This window comes from Mus pahari, chromosome 14 (genome assembly GCF_900095145.1).
Source record: "Mus pahari chromosome 14, PAHARI_EIJ_v1.1, whole genome shotgun sequence".
Lineage (NCBI taxonomy): Eukaryota > Metazoa > Chordata > Mammalia > Rodentia > Muridae > Mus > Mus pahari.
Genome location: NC_034603.1, coordinates 72,811,962 through 72,828,869, shown reverse-complemented (window position 1 = coordinate 72,828,869; position 16,908 = coordinate 72,811,962).

Below are 16,908 nucleotides of genomic sequence, written 5' to 3'. Positions count from 1 at the left end.
ATTTATAAGATAACTGTTTACCTATTTTCCTCTGTACATCTGAAACCAAAGCAGGGATTTGGGGACGGACATTTTACCTCAATTACCAAACAAGCTTTAGAAATTAAACAACAGAAGCAAAGGCTGCTGTCTTTACCCATTCGTCGTTGTTATTGTTTTCTCCCTGCAGATGCTTCACGCTTCCTTCGATTATCATGACCCTTCCTGGTGCCCCACATGTATTTCTCCTACTGTTTCCCTTTCCTTTAACCATTCTTTTAGAATAGTTCTTCCTGGGGTAGATTCTTAGTTTTCCTTCACCTGAGAATGTCTCGACTTCTCTTTTATTTTTGAAGGATATATTCACTGAAGATGGAATTCTGCATCGACATCTCTTTTCTTTCAGCACTTAAAAAAAAATACTGTTCCATAAGGCTAAGCAAATGATGCAAAAGTGGGATTTCAGAACTTGGGAGATAGCAGCAGGAACATTGCCATTCTGGGCTATGTACACAGATGAGTGTGCATTCATGCGTGTGTATGTGAGTGTGTGACTAGTAGTGGTAGTAGCCAGGACAAATCCAGGCAGGAATAGATATATATCCCTAGTACTCTCTACATATATATAGAGGGGGGGAGATAGTTAGATAGATAGATAGATAGATAGATAGATAGATAGATAGATAGATAGATAGATAGACAGACAGACAGACAGACAGACAATGTACTTATCTATATATCAAGGTTCTTTCTCCTGGGATATGTGTGGGGAGCAAAGCACAACCAATCAGAAATGCTGTGCCTCCTTCCCGAGCCCACCCCTATCTTGTGGTTCGATGAGAAGTCTGCTGTTACTCAATTCCCCTGCCCTGGGTTCTCCAGCCACTTGGAAGAGTCTTCTCCTGGTGTTTACTCTTCAGAAATTTAGCTATGCTATGTCTTGGTGTGGATTTCTCTGGGTTTAACCTGCCTGAGATTTTTTTTTTTTTTTTAGTCTCTTTATCTACAGATATGAGTCTTTGCCAGAGTTTAGGACATTGCAGCCACTTCTTGAGCACCCTTTAGCCTACTTTGCTCTTTTTCTCCTTCTGGGACTCCAGTGACATAGTTTAGATATTTTTTTATAGTCCCCCAGTCCTTGGGTCTGTTCCTTTTTCTTTTTAAGTCTGTTCTTGGTCTGCTGTTAGGATTGGGCAGTTTCTAGTATTCCATGCTCTAGTTGTCTGATTCTATTTTATCTTTCAACTTCAGTCAATCTATCTTTAAATTCTGAAACTTACATTTAGTTCCCCTTTATCACTTCTATTTCTTTTCTGGGGGCTATTTACTTTTGCGTTTATTTCAAGTGTGTTCACAGCTGCCTTGAAATCGTTGTAATATAATTATAACATCCCTGCCATCCGGATGTTGGCATCTAATGATGGATTTTTTTTTTCCACTTATTTTGAGATCATCTTGATTCTTGGAATGACTCATGATTTTCAATAAAAACCTGGGTGTTTAAATAGTACATTAAGACAATATGGATATTAGTTTAACTCTCTGTTTCAGCTGGCTTTCCCCCTCTCCATAGTTGTCCAACAGGGAAAGTGATACCACTGCATTGCTGCCAGATGAAGACAGATGTCATGGCCCTCTGCTCAGTCCTGTTGACCTCTGAGTACCAATTCTCACTGCTCCTGATGGAGGGAAGTCCCAGATCCCCAGGCAGCCTCCACGGATGCTGAGGTGGAGAGTTGCCTCATTACCATTGGAGGATGTAAACGTCTAGATTCTCCAGCAGGAATGACAAGAGCCAGGCTAGTTCTGCTACGTGTAGAAGTCTAGGTTTCCCACAATGCTCTCCAGGCCACCAGCACCATGGGAGGTTTTGGAGAACTTCTTACTTTGGCCTCTCTGACATGACCCTGGTTAGTGAGTTGCCTTGCAGTGTAAAATTATAGGTTCTAGACTCCGTCTTTGCTGGCACAGGGGAGGCAATGTCTTTGCTGGGGTGCTTGGCTAAAATAAAACAGTTTATGAAACTCAGCTTCGGCTGCTGTAACAGAAGACCATGAACTGGAAATTTGGACCAGTTAAAACTATAGACACTGCTTGCTGTTCTAAGGGCTAGGGAATCTAAGGTTGAGATAGAAACCAGTTTGGTCCCCAGATGAGGCCTCTCTTTCTGGTTGTAGCACTTTCTAACTGTGCCCTCATGTAGCAGGGAATAAGTAATATGCCTTCACTTATTCTTTAAATATTTATCTACCTGTTTGTTTGTGTGTATACCTCCACCGATCTATGTGCACCATGTGGGTGCATGTACAGCAGAGGCCATCAGAACTGGACTAGCAGGTAGTTCTGAGACATCTGATATGACTGCTGGGAACTGAACCCCAGTCCTGGCATGAGCAGCATGCTCTGTTGAGCCACCTCTCCACCTCCTCCTTTTCAACGCTACTAATCTCATGGTGAGGACCTTACATTATTGACCTCATTTGACCTTAATGACTTCCCAAAGGCCTCATCTCCAAGTAACATCACACTGGGGGCTAGTGGTCTGGCATAGGAGTTTTGAGGAGACATAATTCAGTCTAGAGCATTACCTAAAATTTTCCATCTTGCTAAGATGCCCTTTCTTTTAGCTAGAGAAAACAGGGTTTTGATAAAGCTTTTTACCTTTGTTGGCATTTCCAGGTGGTGGTTCTTTCAATTACAAGTCTGAGAGTGAAAGAAAAGCCAGGAAATATAGTAATATTGTCTCTTGATTCAGGTGGACCCCAAACTTTCTCCCTTCTTTTCTCCACCTCTAGGAGTCTTATGATTGTTTGTATGTAACATTGGCATTTATAATAGGAATAGGAAAATTGTGTGTTGTGTTGTATATATATGTAGATGTGTGTTGTGTATATATATGTGGGTGTTTTGTGGGGGGGTATGTGTGTAAGTGTGTGTATATATGTGTGTATGAGAGAGAGAGAGAGAAAGAGAGAGAGAGAGAGACAGAGAGAGAGACAGAGAGAGAGACAGAGAGAGAGACAGAGAGAGAGACAGAGAGAGACAGAGAGAGACAGAGACAGACCCACTACTGGGCAACGTCTCCCAAGTTTTGGCCACCAGCATTTCTCAGTGGCTCATAAACTTTAGTTGATAATTTGTATACTTTTATACAACACATTTTATTTTCTTGAAAAATAATATTATATTCTGTCAAGAATCATGGGGCCGGGTGTATAAACAAAACTGACTCTGCCCAGTGAATTAGAATACCAACTTTGGTCCATGATATTTCTTATGTACTTGCAAATCCTTTCTATGGAAAGCTAAATTGTTATTTCACATTTGGGAAACTCGGATTTCTTGTTCTATTTAATCTTACAGAACTTGAACTAAATAGTGTGGCCTTATTTGCCCTAGGACAGTGCTTCTCATTGGTCTCCATGAGTCTTGGAGAAGAACCCTGAGAGAAAACATTTACAAAGCACACTCTCATAAAGTATCAGTGCCCAGACATGCAGATAACCCTGATGGTATGCACACAGATGCTGTTCAACTTCAATAAAACTAAAGTGAGACAGCACCACACATGAAATTAGAATACTATAGGAATAACAAACTCTGCTAAGACTGCAGACGGTAGAAACTCACTTGATCCCAGTAGAAATGCATGAACAAATCAGTTCAGAAAACAGTCTGACTGTGTGTGTGTGTGTGTGTGTGTGTGTGTGTATACCTTTGTGTGTGTGCACCTGTGCATGTGTGCACCTGTGTGTACCTGTGTGTCTGTGTGCCTGTGCATGTGTGTGCCTGTGCATGCGTGCACCAGTGTGTGTGCCTGCACAGCTGTGCAGTGTGCAGGTGAAGGCCAGAGGAGGATGTCATGACTCCTGTTCTACCACTCTCCACCTTAGCCCTTTGAGACAGAGTCTCTCACTGAACCTAGAGCTAGGCTGCCTCCTGTCCCCCACATTGCTGGACTCACGCGCGCGCGCGCGTGTGTGTGTGTGTGTGTGTGTGTGTGTGTGTGTGTGTGTGTGTGTGTGTGCCCACACCTGGCTGGAAGTTTGTACCCTGGCAAAGCAACGTAAGGGAGAAGAGGCTTACTTTAGCTCCCAGTTCAAGGGCACATCAGGATAGGCAGTGGCAGCCGAGGGAGTTCCAGGCAGCTGGCCACACAGCTCCACAGTCGAGAAGCAGGGGTGAGGAATGCCTGTGCTCCACTCACTTCCTCCTCTTTACACAGCTCAGGGTCCCGACCCAGACAACCAAGTCACCCGTAACATGTGGGATCTTCCTACCTCAACTAACCTCATCAAAATAATCACATACTAGCATGCCTGGCCTGTCTCCCAGGTGATTTGAGATGTCATCAAAATAACAACTGAAATGAAATACCATACCATGTATCTGTACATCAGGAAGAACCCTAAGGTGAATTGTGGGCTTTAATTGATGATACCATATTAATATTGGTCCATCATTTGTAACAAATACACCACAATAATAAAGTCTGGCTGGATTGGTGGGACATACCTGTGCTCCCAGCACTCAGAAGTGTGAGAGAGTCTGCAGCCAGAAAAAGTTACATACTGAGTTCAAGGCCAGCCTTGGCTACAAAGTGAGATTCTGTCTCAAACAAATGCTGGGGAGAGGTGGCTAAGATGGCTCAATGGCTAACGGCACTTGCCACCAAACCTAAAGACCTACATTTGGTCCCTACTGGGACCCATACAAGAATGGAACCAACTCCTGAAAGTCTGACCTCCATGTGCATGCCATAGCATGAGTACACCCCCCACACACACACACAAAGTAAATAAGTATAATAAAAAAAAATTAAGTCCCATATAACATTTCAGACTTCACATTGCTACTGATCTTTAAGAAACTACCACTAGTTGAGTTTTGGTTGGACATTCAAAAAGAATATCTATGATTAGTTTTAAAGGCTGTAGTGACACTATCTTTCCCAACTACACAGCTCTCTCTGTAAGGGCAGATTTTCTTCCTATACTTAAACCAAAGCAACATATTATAACAGATTGAATGAAAAAGCAGGCAGGAGAATCCAACTGTCTTCTAGTAAGTCCAAATCTAAAACAATCCTCTCCACTCATTAACTTGTTCGTTTCAGAAAGTGCAGATATTTTTCAGTGTTGTTAACATGTAATGGTTTATTACTATTCTTAAAGAATTTTAAAATATCTCAGTCCTCATTTCTATTGTTTTCTTTGTTTTGAGACAGTTTCTTATTGCACATCCCAGTTGGCCTCAAATTTACAGTGATCTTTCTGCTTCTGCCTCTTAAGTGCTGGAATTACAGGTGTGTGTCTCCATGCCTGACTTCCTGGTCTCTCTCTGTGTGTCTCTGTCTCCGTCTCTGTCTCTCACTCTCTCACTCTGTGGTGTTTATATATGTGCAGGTTCATGTGTATATGCACGCATGCAGAAGCCAATTCCTCAGGAACTGTCTGCCTTATGTTTTTTTCTTACATTTTTATTATTTAATTGTATTTTATACATCAAACATATTAATAATATTGAGTATTTTATGAATCAAATAATACATAAAAAATTTGTACAACTTTTATATTCATATTCTTTCATACCCTAAAAATATCATTAATGAATATTTAATACTATCCACAACTGAGGATCCTATATCTAATGTTGAATACTAAATTGTTTCAAAACATACAAAATATTCTTTGGGAATTAAGCATAGCAAAAGAGCATAAAATATTAAAAATGAATCATTAAGAAATATATTCAAGCTGGGCATGGTGGCGATGCCTTTAATCCTAGCACTTGGGAGGCAGAGGCAGATAGATTTCTGAGTTCGAGGCCAGCCTGGTCTACAGAGTGAGTTCCAGGACAGCCAGGACTACACAGAGAAACCCTGTCTCCAAAAAAAAAAAAAAAAAAAAAAGAAAGAAAGAAAGAAAGAAAGATATTCAAAAGCCCTTATATGACACCACCTGACATAGTGAGAGAGTATTTTAAACACATTATATATCAATGTACATTGTCTAACAATCAGTTTACTTAAAAAAGATTATCAGTGTTTCTAGGAGAGAAATTATTTTATCATTAAGTATATTTTAAAATTTTTAAAATAGCAAAAACTCTTTGAAGTTAAACATTAAGAAAATGCCAATTTCAAGCACAGTGAGAAAAATTATCTATAATATTTCCATGATGTTTGTAGAACATGATTTTAATATTTTCAACTGTTAATATTCAACAGACAGAATAATTAAGATATATTTTGTTATGTCTCCTTTTTCATTTCCAATTTTATTAATTTGGATACTGTCTTTGTGCCTCTGGTTAGTCTGGCTAGGTTTATTTATCTTGTTGATTTTCTCAAAAAACCAGTTCCTGGTTTTGTTGATTCTTGTATAGTTCTTTTTGTTTCTATTTGGTTGATTTCAGCCCTGAGTTTGATTATATCCTGCCATCTATTCCTCTTGGGTGTATTTGCTTCGTTCTAGAGCTTTCAGGTGTGCTATCAAGCTGCTAGTGTAAACTCTCTCCATTTTCTTTCTAGAGGCACTTAGAGCTATGCGTTTTCCTCTTACCATTGCTTTCATTGTGTCCCATAAGTTTGGGTATGATATGTCTTCATTTTCATTAAATTCTAAAAAGCTTTTAATTTATTTATTTCTTCCTTGGCCAAATTATCATTGAACAGAGCGTTGTTCAGCTTCCATGTGTGCTTTCTGGTTTGGTTTGGTTTGGTTTGGTTTTTGGTTTTTGGTTTTTGGGTTTTTTTTTTTTTTTTTTTGTATTTAAGACCAGCCTTAGTCCATGGTGATCTGATAGGGTGCATGGGATTATTTCAATCTTCTTGTATCTGTTGAGGCCTGTTTTTTGACCAACTATATAGTCAATTTTGGAGAAGGTACCATGAGGTGCTGAGAAGACGGTATATTCTTTTGCTTCAGGATGAAATGTTCTATAAATATCTGTTAGATCATTTGGTTCATAACTTCTGTTAGTTTCACTGTGCCTCTGTTTAGTTTCTGTTTCCATTGCTGAGAGTGGGGTGTTGAAGTCTCCCACTATTATTGTGGAGTGTGATGTGTGCTTTGAAATTTAGTAAAGATTCTTTTATGAATGTGGGTGCCCTTGCATTTGGAGCATAGATGTTCAGAATTGAGAGTTCATCTTGGTAAATTTTTCCTTTGACCAGTATAAAGTGACCTTCCTTATCTTTTTTGATAACTTTTGGTTGAAAGTTGATTTTATTCAATATTAGAATGGCTACTCCAACTTGTTTCTTGGAAATTTGCTTGGGACCATTTGCTTGGAAAATTGTTTTCCAACCTTTCACTCTGAGGAATATGTCTGTCTTTGTCACTGAGGTGCATTTCCTGTATGCAGCAAAATGCTGGGTCCTGTTTATGTATCCGTTCTGTTAGTCTATGTCTTTTTATTGTGGAGTTGAGTCTATTGATGTTAAGAGATATTAAGGAAAAGTGATTGTTCCTGTTATTTTTGTTGTTAGAGGTGGAATTATGTTTGTGTGGCTATCTTCTTTTGGGTTTGTTGAAAGATTACTTTCTTGCTTTTTCTGGGGTGGTTTCCCTCCTTGTGTTGGTGTTTTTCATCTATTATCCTTTGTAAGGCTGGATTTATGGAAAGATGTTGTGTAAATTTGTTTTGTCATGGAATATCTGACTATGGTAATTGAGAGTTTTGCTGGGTATAGTAGCCTGGGATGGCATTTGTGTTCTCTTAGGGTCTGTATATCATCTGCCCAGGATCTTCTAGCTTTCATAGTCTCTGGTGAGAAGTCTGGTGTAATTCTGATAGGCCTGCCTTTATATGTTACTTGATCTTTTTCCCTCACTGCTTTTAATATTCTTTCTTTGTTTTGTGCATTTGGTGTTTTGATTATTATGTGAAGGAGGAATTTCTCTTTTGGTCCAGTCTATTTGGAGTTCTGTAGGCTTCTTGTATGTTCATGGGTATCTCTTTCTTTAGGTTAGGGAAGTTTTCTTCTATAATGTTGTTGAAGATTTTACTAGCCCTTTAAGTTGGGAATCTTTGCTCTCTTCTATACCTATTATCCTTAGGTTTGGTCTTTTCATTGTGTCCTGGATTTCCTGGATGTTTTGGGTTAGGAGCTTTTTGCTTTTTGCTTTTTGCTTTTTGCATTTTCTTTGACTGTTGTGCCAATGTTTTCTATGGTATCTTCTGCCCCTGAGATTCTCTCTTCTATCTCTTGTATTCTGTTGATGATGCTTGCATCTATGACTCCTGATCTCTTTCCTGGGTTTTCTAACTCCAGGATTGTCTCCCTTTGTGATTTCTTTATTGTTTCTATTTCCATTTTTAGATCTTGGATGGTTTTGTTCATTTCCTTTCCCTGTTTGTTTTCCTGTAACTATTTAAGGGATTTTTGTGTTTCCTCTTTAAGGGCTTCTAGTTGTTTACCTGTGTCCTGTATTTCTTTAAGGGAGTTACTTATGTCCTTAATGTCTTCTATCATAATCATGAGAAGTGATTTTAGATCCAAATCTTGCTTTTCCAGTGTAATGGTGTATCCAGGACTTGCTATGATGGGAGAACTGGGTTCTGATGATGCCAAGTAACCTTAGTTTCTGTTGCTTATGTTCTCGTGCTTGCCTCCCTCCATCTGATTATCTCTAGTGCTACTTGCCCTGGCTATGTCTGACTGGAGCCTGTCCTTCCTGTGATCCTGGGTGTGTCAGAACTCCTCAGAGTTCAGCTGTCTCTGTGATCCTGTGATTCTGTGATCCTGGGATCCTGAGATCCTAGGTGTGTCAGAACTCCTGGAAGTCAAGCTGCCTCTGCGACCCTGAGATGTAGGTGTGACCAAGCTCCTGGGATCCCGGGATCCTGAGTGTGTTAGCACTTCCTCTGGACATTGTGGGACTGACTTCAGGATCACACCAAAGGTATGCTCAGGTCACCAGCCCAGACCCCTGACTTGTGTTTTGAGCTAAACCCTCTTACCAGGATCTGGGTTTGCTAAGCAGGCTGGGCTGACTGGCCCTGCCCCAGACCTCCCAAATGCTGTGATCACAAGTGCATGCCAATGGTCAGGCTGTTTTGTGTTGTGTTTGTTGTTGTTTTTGAGACAGTCTCACTGTGTAGCTGTCCTGGAACTCACTACATAGATAAGCCTAGGGTTGAAAACATAGAGATCTGCCTCCTGAGTGCTGGGATTGAAGGCATTTGCACATGCCTGGCTGTGCCTGGCTTTTTCATGTGGGTTCTGAAAATCAAACTCCAGTCCTCACTTTTGCCTAGTGATCACTTTACCCACTAAGCTATGTTCCCAGACACCCTAATTTCTTATACAGTAAGTACAGACATACAAGATCCACACAAACAAAAGTCCTTTAGAGTCTTCAATTTTTTTTTTTTTTTTGAGTGTAAAGGAGTGCTGAGATCAAAAAGTTTGGGAATCACTGCCCTAGGTCAGTGTGGTCAGTAGGCGATTTGACAAGGGAGCTGCAAACAGCAGCTGCAGTCACTGAGTAGAGAAGCTGCCAGTAGCCAGAAAGTGGCCATCAGGCTGTCTGGGCACATCTCAGAATCCTTTTTTTTCCACATATGAATTTGGAATTTGTTCAATTTTCATTCTCCAGTTATCTCCCTTTAAAATAAAACATTTCAAAAAATATAATAAAACACAAAGGTAAATAAAAAACAGGGAAGTCAAATTTATGGTGTGGGAACATAAGGCTTGCTATTACAGCTTTCAATGGCAGATAGTTTACAATAAACATTGGGCTTAGCCTGGTAGAAAATAGTCACAGACAGGAGGCAATTACTTGTCCATCTCCAAACGTCAGAAACTCTGGACTCCCTCCAGTTGAATAATTCAGATCTGCCAACTGTCAGTCACTGCTTTTTGTTGTTGTTGTTTTAATTAAATTGAAAGAGGGGAAGGAAAGGAACAAGGGCTAAACCTCCCTTAGAAATGAACCAAAATGCCACAGAAGGCTAAATCTGTGACCTACCTTTGAAGGTGTCTTTATCAACCTTGAGTGAGTGTTAATGGAATGTATATGTATGTGCAAGGAGGGCCAGCTGCTAACAGATCTGAGTATCACAGGGAGTCTATAAACAGTGGAGGAGAGAGGCTCTGTCCCCATGCAGATAGGCATGCAAATGGACCTCTTAACAGGCCTTGCATCATCTGATACGAAATAATAAATACACCCAAACAGAGAAAGCAAGAGGAGAGAAATTATGCAAAAATTCTGTTGTTAAGATATGTGTGGGCAGAACTGCTCAAAATAGAAACCCAACAGCTTTCCAATGACTTGAAGGGCTTAGATAAAGAGGATATAACCACTGTAATTCTTGGTTAATCTTCCTTCCTCTGGCATTTTTTTTTTTTTAATTTTGGTCAGAAGCTCTTACCGACCCCTGCTTATTTGAGGGCAGTGGAACTGTTCAGAGAAACGTACCTGAAATAGAGTCTCACCAGCACACTCTAATTTTAGAGTCTTTGCATTTAAAAAAAGAACCCTGGCAGAATTCAAGGTCATGTGTAGGGAGAGAAAACTGACACTCATACATTATGCATCTCTATTATGGTCCAAGAATCACTGATGTTTGTGCTTGCTATATGTGTATTTCAGTTTAAAGGATAATTTGGAATCAACTCCAGGTGTTATTTAAAATGGTTTACCTGTGATTTATCTATACTTTAGATTATTTCAAGTCAAGGGCTCTCAGTGGGATGCTGGACACTTACTTATACTGGGTGTTTCTTGATAAAATGAACAATGTATTTGAGTCTACTTTTGATGTCTTCATCATTTCCTTGGCTAAGGGACTGTGTCAGGGCCACAGTGGAAACTTCCAATTTATTGTATAGTATATGGAAAAACAATTTTTCCTTATAGCTGTGTTTAGCAAAACTAGTGTCTACCCCAAGGTGATGTTAGTGAATCCAACTCATTTCAAGTTCAAAAAAAATTTTTTTAAAGTAACGTAAACTACATTTCAGGAACTGCAGTGGCCTTCACTTTAATTTCCTTAGGAAAGTGTGGAACCTCCTAGGGGCTGCAGCCTAAGGATGTGCTACTGCGAGGAGTGGGGAGGTGGATGTGCTTTAGCAGGAGGTCTGAGGCACAGGCTGCTGTGCTGTTTCTATTCTGGTCCTGATGCTGGCATGTTAGTCTCACAGAGCCCAGGGCTGGGGAGATGGTGCAGCCAGGAAATGCTTGTCACACAAACACATGGAACCTGGAAAATCTTTAGAACCTACATTTAAAAAATAAAATTAAATTAAATAAAAACAAAAAGCCAGGCATTGTGGGTGGAGAGGAGGAAGAGACAGGCAGATAGATCCCTGGGTAGTGCTGGCAGCTGGTCTAGCCTAGTTTGAGAGCCCCAGGCCAATGAGAAGTTTGTCTAAAACAAACAAACAAAGAAACCCAAAGTGAATGGCTCTTAAGGAATGGCACTCACGGCTTCTGGCCTCTGCACATACTTGCATATACATGTACCCATAGGAAAATGAACACACGTTCACACACAGACAGAGAGACAGACAGACAGACACACACACGCACACACACACACACACACACACACACACACACACACCTCAGTAATGAACATGAAGAAATCTTGAACTCAGTTGCACTTTGAAGGTTTGGAGGCAGAATGTAGTTCATGAGTCTACTTTCTTTGACCCGTACAATGTTTTCCTAAAAACTGAAAATGTTCACACAGCATGCTATTTCAGAAAAGCAAAAACATCCCCCAAAATCCAAATTTCTATCTTCTCTGCATTTTCTGGCCATACTGGAGCCACCATGGCCCACTAAATGGCAAGAGGAGCAAGACCTGGCTAGGCTGCTCCTTCCTGAGGCACACCCAGCTAGTCCTCACCTACCACCTTTCTGTACACACTACCCAAAGGGTGCCAGGGTGGAAATAGCCCATGATGGGGGAAATAATCGCATAGTTTCTCTGAAGGTGAGATGGATTAGAAGCCTGTCAGGATTTTAGACCTGGCTCTGCTCGCTCCAAAGCTGAGAGATATGAGATGAAGTACTTAAGTCAGACTAAAATTAAGAGTTGTTTCGGCTGTGTGTGTGTGCACGCGATGTATTTGCATGTTTGTGTGTGTGTGTGTGTGTGTGTGTGATATACATATGTGCAGGTGCAGGTATGTGTGTACAGAGGCCAGAAGTACCTGTTAGATGTCTTCCATGGCTACTCTGCACTTTATTTTTTGAGACAGGATCTCTCAAAGAAGCTGGAACTCATGGGATCAGGTGAAGGCACTTGTCTCCACCTCCCTAGTAATGCTGTTAGGAACACATGCCTCCACGCCTAGTGTTCTTACATGGGCCATGAGGATCCCAACACATGGCTTCATGTTTATACAGCAAGTGTATCAACTAAGCCATTTCCCAGTCCCATTTCTACTTTTATAGCCCAAGGTCTAAGTTAGAATCACTTGGGAGACTTAAAAATCACCTCACCCCTACTCAGGGCCAAGTCCAGACATCAGTCTTAGACTGTTCACTAAGAGATTCCAACACAGAGAAACAGGGAAAGGCATGATTTAATATGATCACAGAGATTCATCCCCCACCCCCAATTCTGAGTTCTTCATAGCTTGAAAGCAAGGACCAGGAAACTGGAATAGCCATTCACACTGGTAATGGCTCATCTGTCAGAATGCCAGCAAAGAATGAGCATTTCACACACACACACACACACACACACACACACACACACACAGTGTGGACATAGCTGCCTCTCTTTCTCTCTCTCTTTGGGGAGGGGCATGCCATGGTCCCCATGAGGAGGTCAGAGGACAACTGAGGGTGGCAACCCTCACCTCCCACCATGTTTCTTGACAGAGTCTCTTATTGTTCACTGCTGCATACACCATGTTATCTCGCCCACAAGTTTCTAGCACTTCCCCTGTCTGACACCCATCTCCTGGTAGGGACACAGAGGGATTACATCCCTGTGCACTACCAAGTCCAGTTTTTCACATGGGTCCTGGGGATCCAAATTCAGGCCACCAGGCTTGTTCACACACATGCTTGTCCTATTGAAGTATCTCCCCAGCCTCTGAAACAAACTCTTGCTATGTAGTCCAAACTGACCTTAAACTCCCAACATAGCTCAGGCTAGCCCGGAACTAGCATCTGCCTCTGGAATGTTGAGATTACAGGCATGTACCACCATGTCTTGTTTTAATCCTTCCATATATATTTAAGTCATCTGTAGCATTCATATGATATCTAATACAATGTAAGTACTGTGGAAATGGTTGCTGAATTGTGTTGTTTAAGGAATTTTTACAAGAAAGATATAAGTTCTGGTATAGACTCATCGAAAAACATTTTCCATCTGGAGTAGGATGTAGCTCAGTCTGTAGAGTGCCTGCCTAAAAAGCTGGAGACCCTGAGCTGGATTCCTAGTACTGCAGAAACCTAGGGTGTTGGCACATACCGATAATCCAAGCACTCTAAGGGAAGAAGAATTAGAAGTTCAAGGTCACCTTCAGCTACATAGCAAGTTCAAGGCCAGCCTGAGTTTTCTCTTACCCCCTCTCCCTATATATATATATATATATATATATATATATATATATATATATCACTTTACCTATGTAAGATATTAGTAATCACAAACATATATATCTTATACATACAGACACACACACACACACACACACACACACACACACACACACACATCTTTTTTCCCATCTGTGATAAGTTAGTTAAGCCCATGGATCCAGAGCCTGTGAGTCTCAAGAGTTGACTACACTTGATATATGTAGACAGTCTTGCATACCAAATAAAGCCTAGGGTGGGGCTAGGGGGAGAGGACAATCCTATGGAGAGCTGTGGGGAATACTGTGTCCTTTCTTCCTTCTTTCCACCACCCAGGAGGAGTGCCATCTCGGCACTTCTACCTGTTTTCACACTTCCCACATCCACAGGCTCTCTGCCAGTCCTGCCCTTAAATAGGAACCTACAAACACTGAACAAAGAGCTAAATTAGAGGATGCCTTTGGAGAAGACAGCATCTAATTGTGTCTTCTAGCGACTGCCTTGTCACTGGTACTCGGCAAGGCTTCAAAACAGTTGTTTCTCCAGCCTTGGGGGACTTCCAGCCCAAAGGTCTAAGTCTGGTGGTTAGTGGGCCCCCACCCTGGCCTTATCATGCAGCCACAATGGAGGGCAGGGAGGGACAGCCTGCCAGGCTGAGTTCTATGGAAACAGGGCCAGTTCCAAAGGCAGAAAAACAGGCTACAGTCCAGAATACATGGATCAGGGGAGCCAGGAGCCTTTAGCTCTCCCAGGAACTCTTGCCCTAAGCCAAAAGAACTTCAGATACCCTGATGTATACACATCCGAATCAGTCACCTCTTTCTTACTACAAATACTACATAGTTTCAGATCAACTCCATTCAGTAAGCACAGGCTGACTACGTGTGGCTGCTGTAGGCTGCTGTTGATAAAATGGTTTGGAGGTTTCCGCCAGACAGGGAGGGGAAGGAACACGTGAGAGTCAGGAAATGGGCACAAGGGCTGGCAGAGGTGAAGACTATCGCCACCCAGCTCCCAGACTAGACAGTGTCTGGCACTGCTGAGAAATGTTTCCATGGGAAGGGAACTGCCCACCAGCAGTCACTGTGGCAGGCCTGGAGCAGTCCTCAGAGGTCCTTCCGCTGTCCTGCACACCGTGAGAATCTTCCCCGTTGGTCCAGTCTTCCTCTGCCCTCCAGGGTCCCACACCTACTTCTATTGTTGAGCTGACACTAAGGTCCTGTTTATCTACCTTCCTCCCCCACAGGCACAAAGGCTACATCTTAGTCTTCTGGGAGGCCTCAGCTTGGCCCTGAAGTGCTTATATAAACGTTTGATGAAGGGCTATACCCAAAGGGCTTTCCCTGCATACTTGAGGGTACCAAAAGAATGTCTTCCTGACATGGCACTCAAGTGAAGGAGGTTACAAACTTCTGTTTCAAAGTAGGCGTTTCCAAACTCTGATATGTTTTAAACAAAGATGAAGGAGAAGAGTGTAGGGCATGCTGGGACATGAAGATATCACCACTGGTGAATACACATATCCATTTAGATGCTGCCAGAATGTTGCCACTGCCCTTGCCTGTGTGCTTGTATGCCCGCCTCACTGTCTTACCCTATGAACTGGAGGCCTCCGTGAAAAAGATCATCAGGACAACTTGTTTTGATTTAAAATAAAGAAAAAGCAAAACTTTTGCCACAATCAGAGGGTTATCATAATTTATTAACAAAATGACCCGTCAGTGTATCTCAGCTTTGGAGATAATGCTGCAAATGTGTGACAGGCTACGAGAAGTCTCAGGGCTCCGGCAACAGTGTGTGGCCTTGAGTAAGGAATACAGGGAAACTCTTTGTCCTCTGGCTGCTTCAGTGTATTAAGGAGAGATAATGGTATATTCAAAGGGTATGAGAAAAGCTTAACGTTAGTCTGCACGAAGCTCTTTGAAATGCATGAAGGGATCACAGCATCTCAATCCAACACTTGTCCTAGTGTCTACTCAAGGCCCTTGTCTGGGCATCTGTAAAAATCTCTGTGTGGATGTGGTACACACACACACACACACACACACACACTAAATGGCTTAATTGCTTTTAAAATTTTTCAGTAAACACATTGGAATGATTACGAGGCATCTGTACAGTGTACTGCCTGCAAGTCTGCCTTGAGAAGAGCTATTTGAGAAATGAAATCACATCAATGAGAGAATTACCAATGAGTCAATTGGTGAAATATTGCATTAGCGGTGGCCTCTGACCCAAATGATGCCAACCAAATGCTTTTTCCTTTCTCTCTAATTTAATCACTTTTCAATTAGGTTAATTTCTTAAAAACCACACAGATAAGCCACTTGTGTTATACACCACACACACACACACACACACACACACACACACACACACAGGGATATTGATAAAATAAAGGATACACTACAGTTGTGTGTGACTCTCTGCTGCTTGATTCTAGAAATGAGTATTACTTTGTTTTGTTTTGTTTTTTCCCTGTCTGACAAGAATTTTTCCAGCACTACTCATTAAAGTGTGAAGTCAGGGGACCCCCTCAACCCCCCAAAATCCCCTCAAGGCAGAGACCCAGCCACCACGTTATGAAAAGCATAGCTAGAAGAGGCCCCAAACTATGGCCGCTGGACACATTGCCTGGCTGTCTTGAAAACACTGTTCTAACGCAGACTACACAGCTGGAAGGTGGTTTTGTGAGGGTTGTTGACAGGCCTGTGCTTGGGCTTGCTGGGAGAGTGAGCTCCACACATCCAGGAATTTGTTTGAGGATGGAGCGTGGTTAAGTCATGTTTTAAGAATGTTCTCTCATTATCCTGACTCAGGGGGTGCAGTGAGCCACAGAAGAGATGCTGTTCAGTGATACCTTCTGTTCTGTCTGGTTTTCAAGAACTGCCTTACACAGTGCAGAGGAAGGAAGACTCATGTCACTCACCCGAGGTTACCCCGTTCACAGAAGTTAACCCTGTCTTTGTCACAAAGCTGGAAGAAGACTGCTTTTCTAGTCTTGCTTGAAACCCCTGACCTGGGGTGGGGGTCAGTTAGACCAGGGAGGGGGTGTAGAATGAAGAAGAGAGTTTCGAGGAGGTGAAGGGAACAGAGAAGGGATTCGGTGGAAAGCAAAAACCAATTACTAAAATCTATAAAACCAGCCAAGAAATTTGTTTGGGAAAGAGAAATCTAAGATCTGTGGTTTGGCAAGTAATGCTGACTTGTGATGAGAAAGGCAGAAAAGAAAGGGGAAACAGGGCTGAGGATGGGAGGGAGAGAGGGTAAAGAGGAAGGCAAGCCAAAGATCAGGAAAGAGAGGAACTAGGAAGCCAAGGGAGTGAGAGTCAGTGCACACCACAGCATCTTAGGAACAGACTTGGAGGGC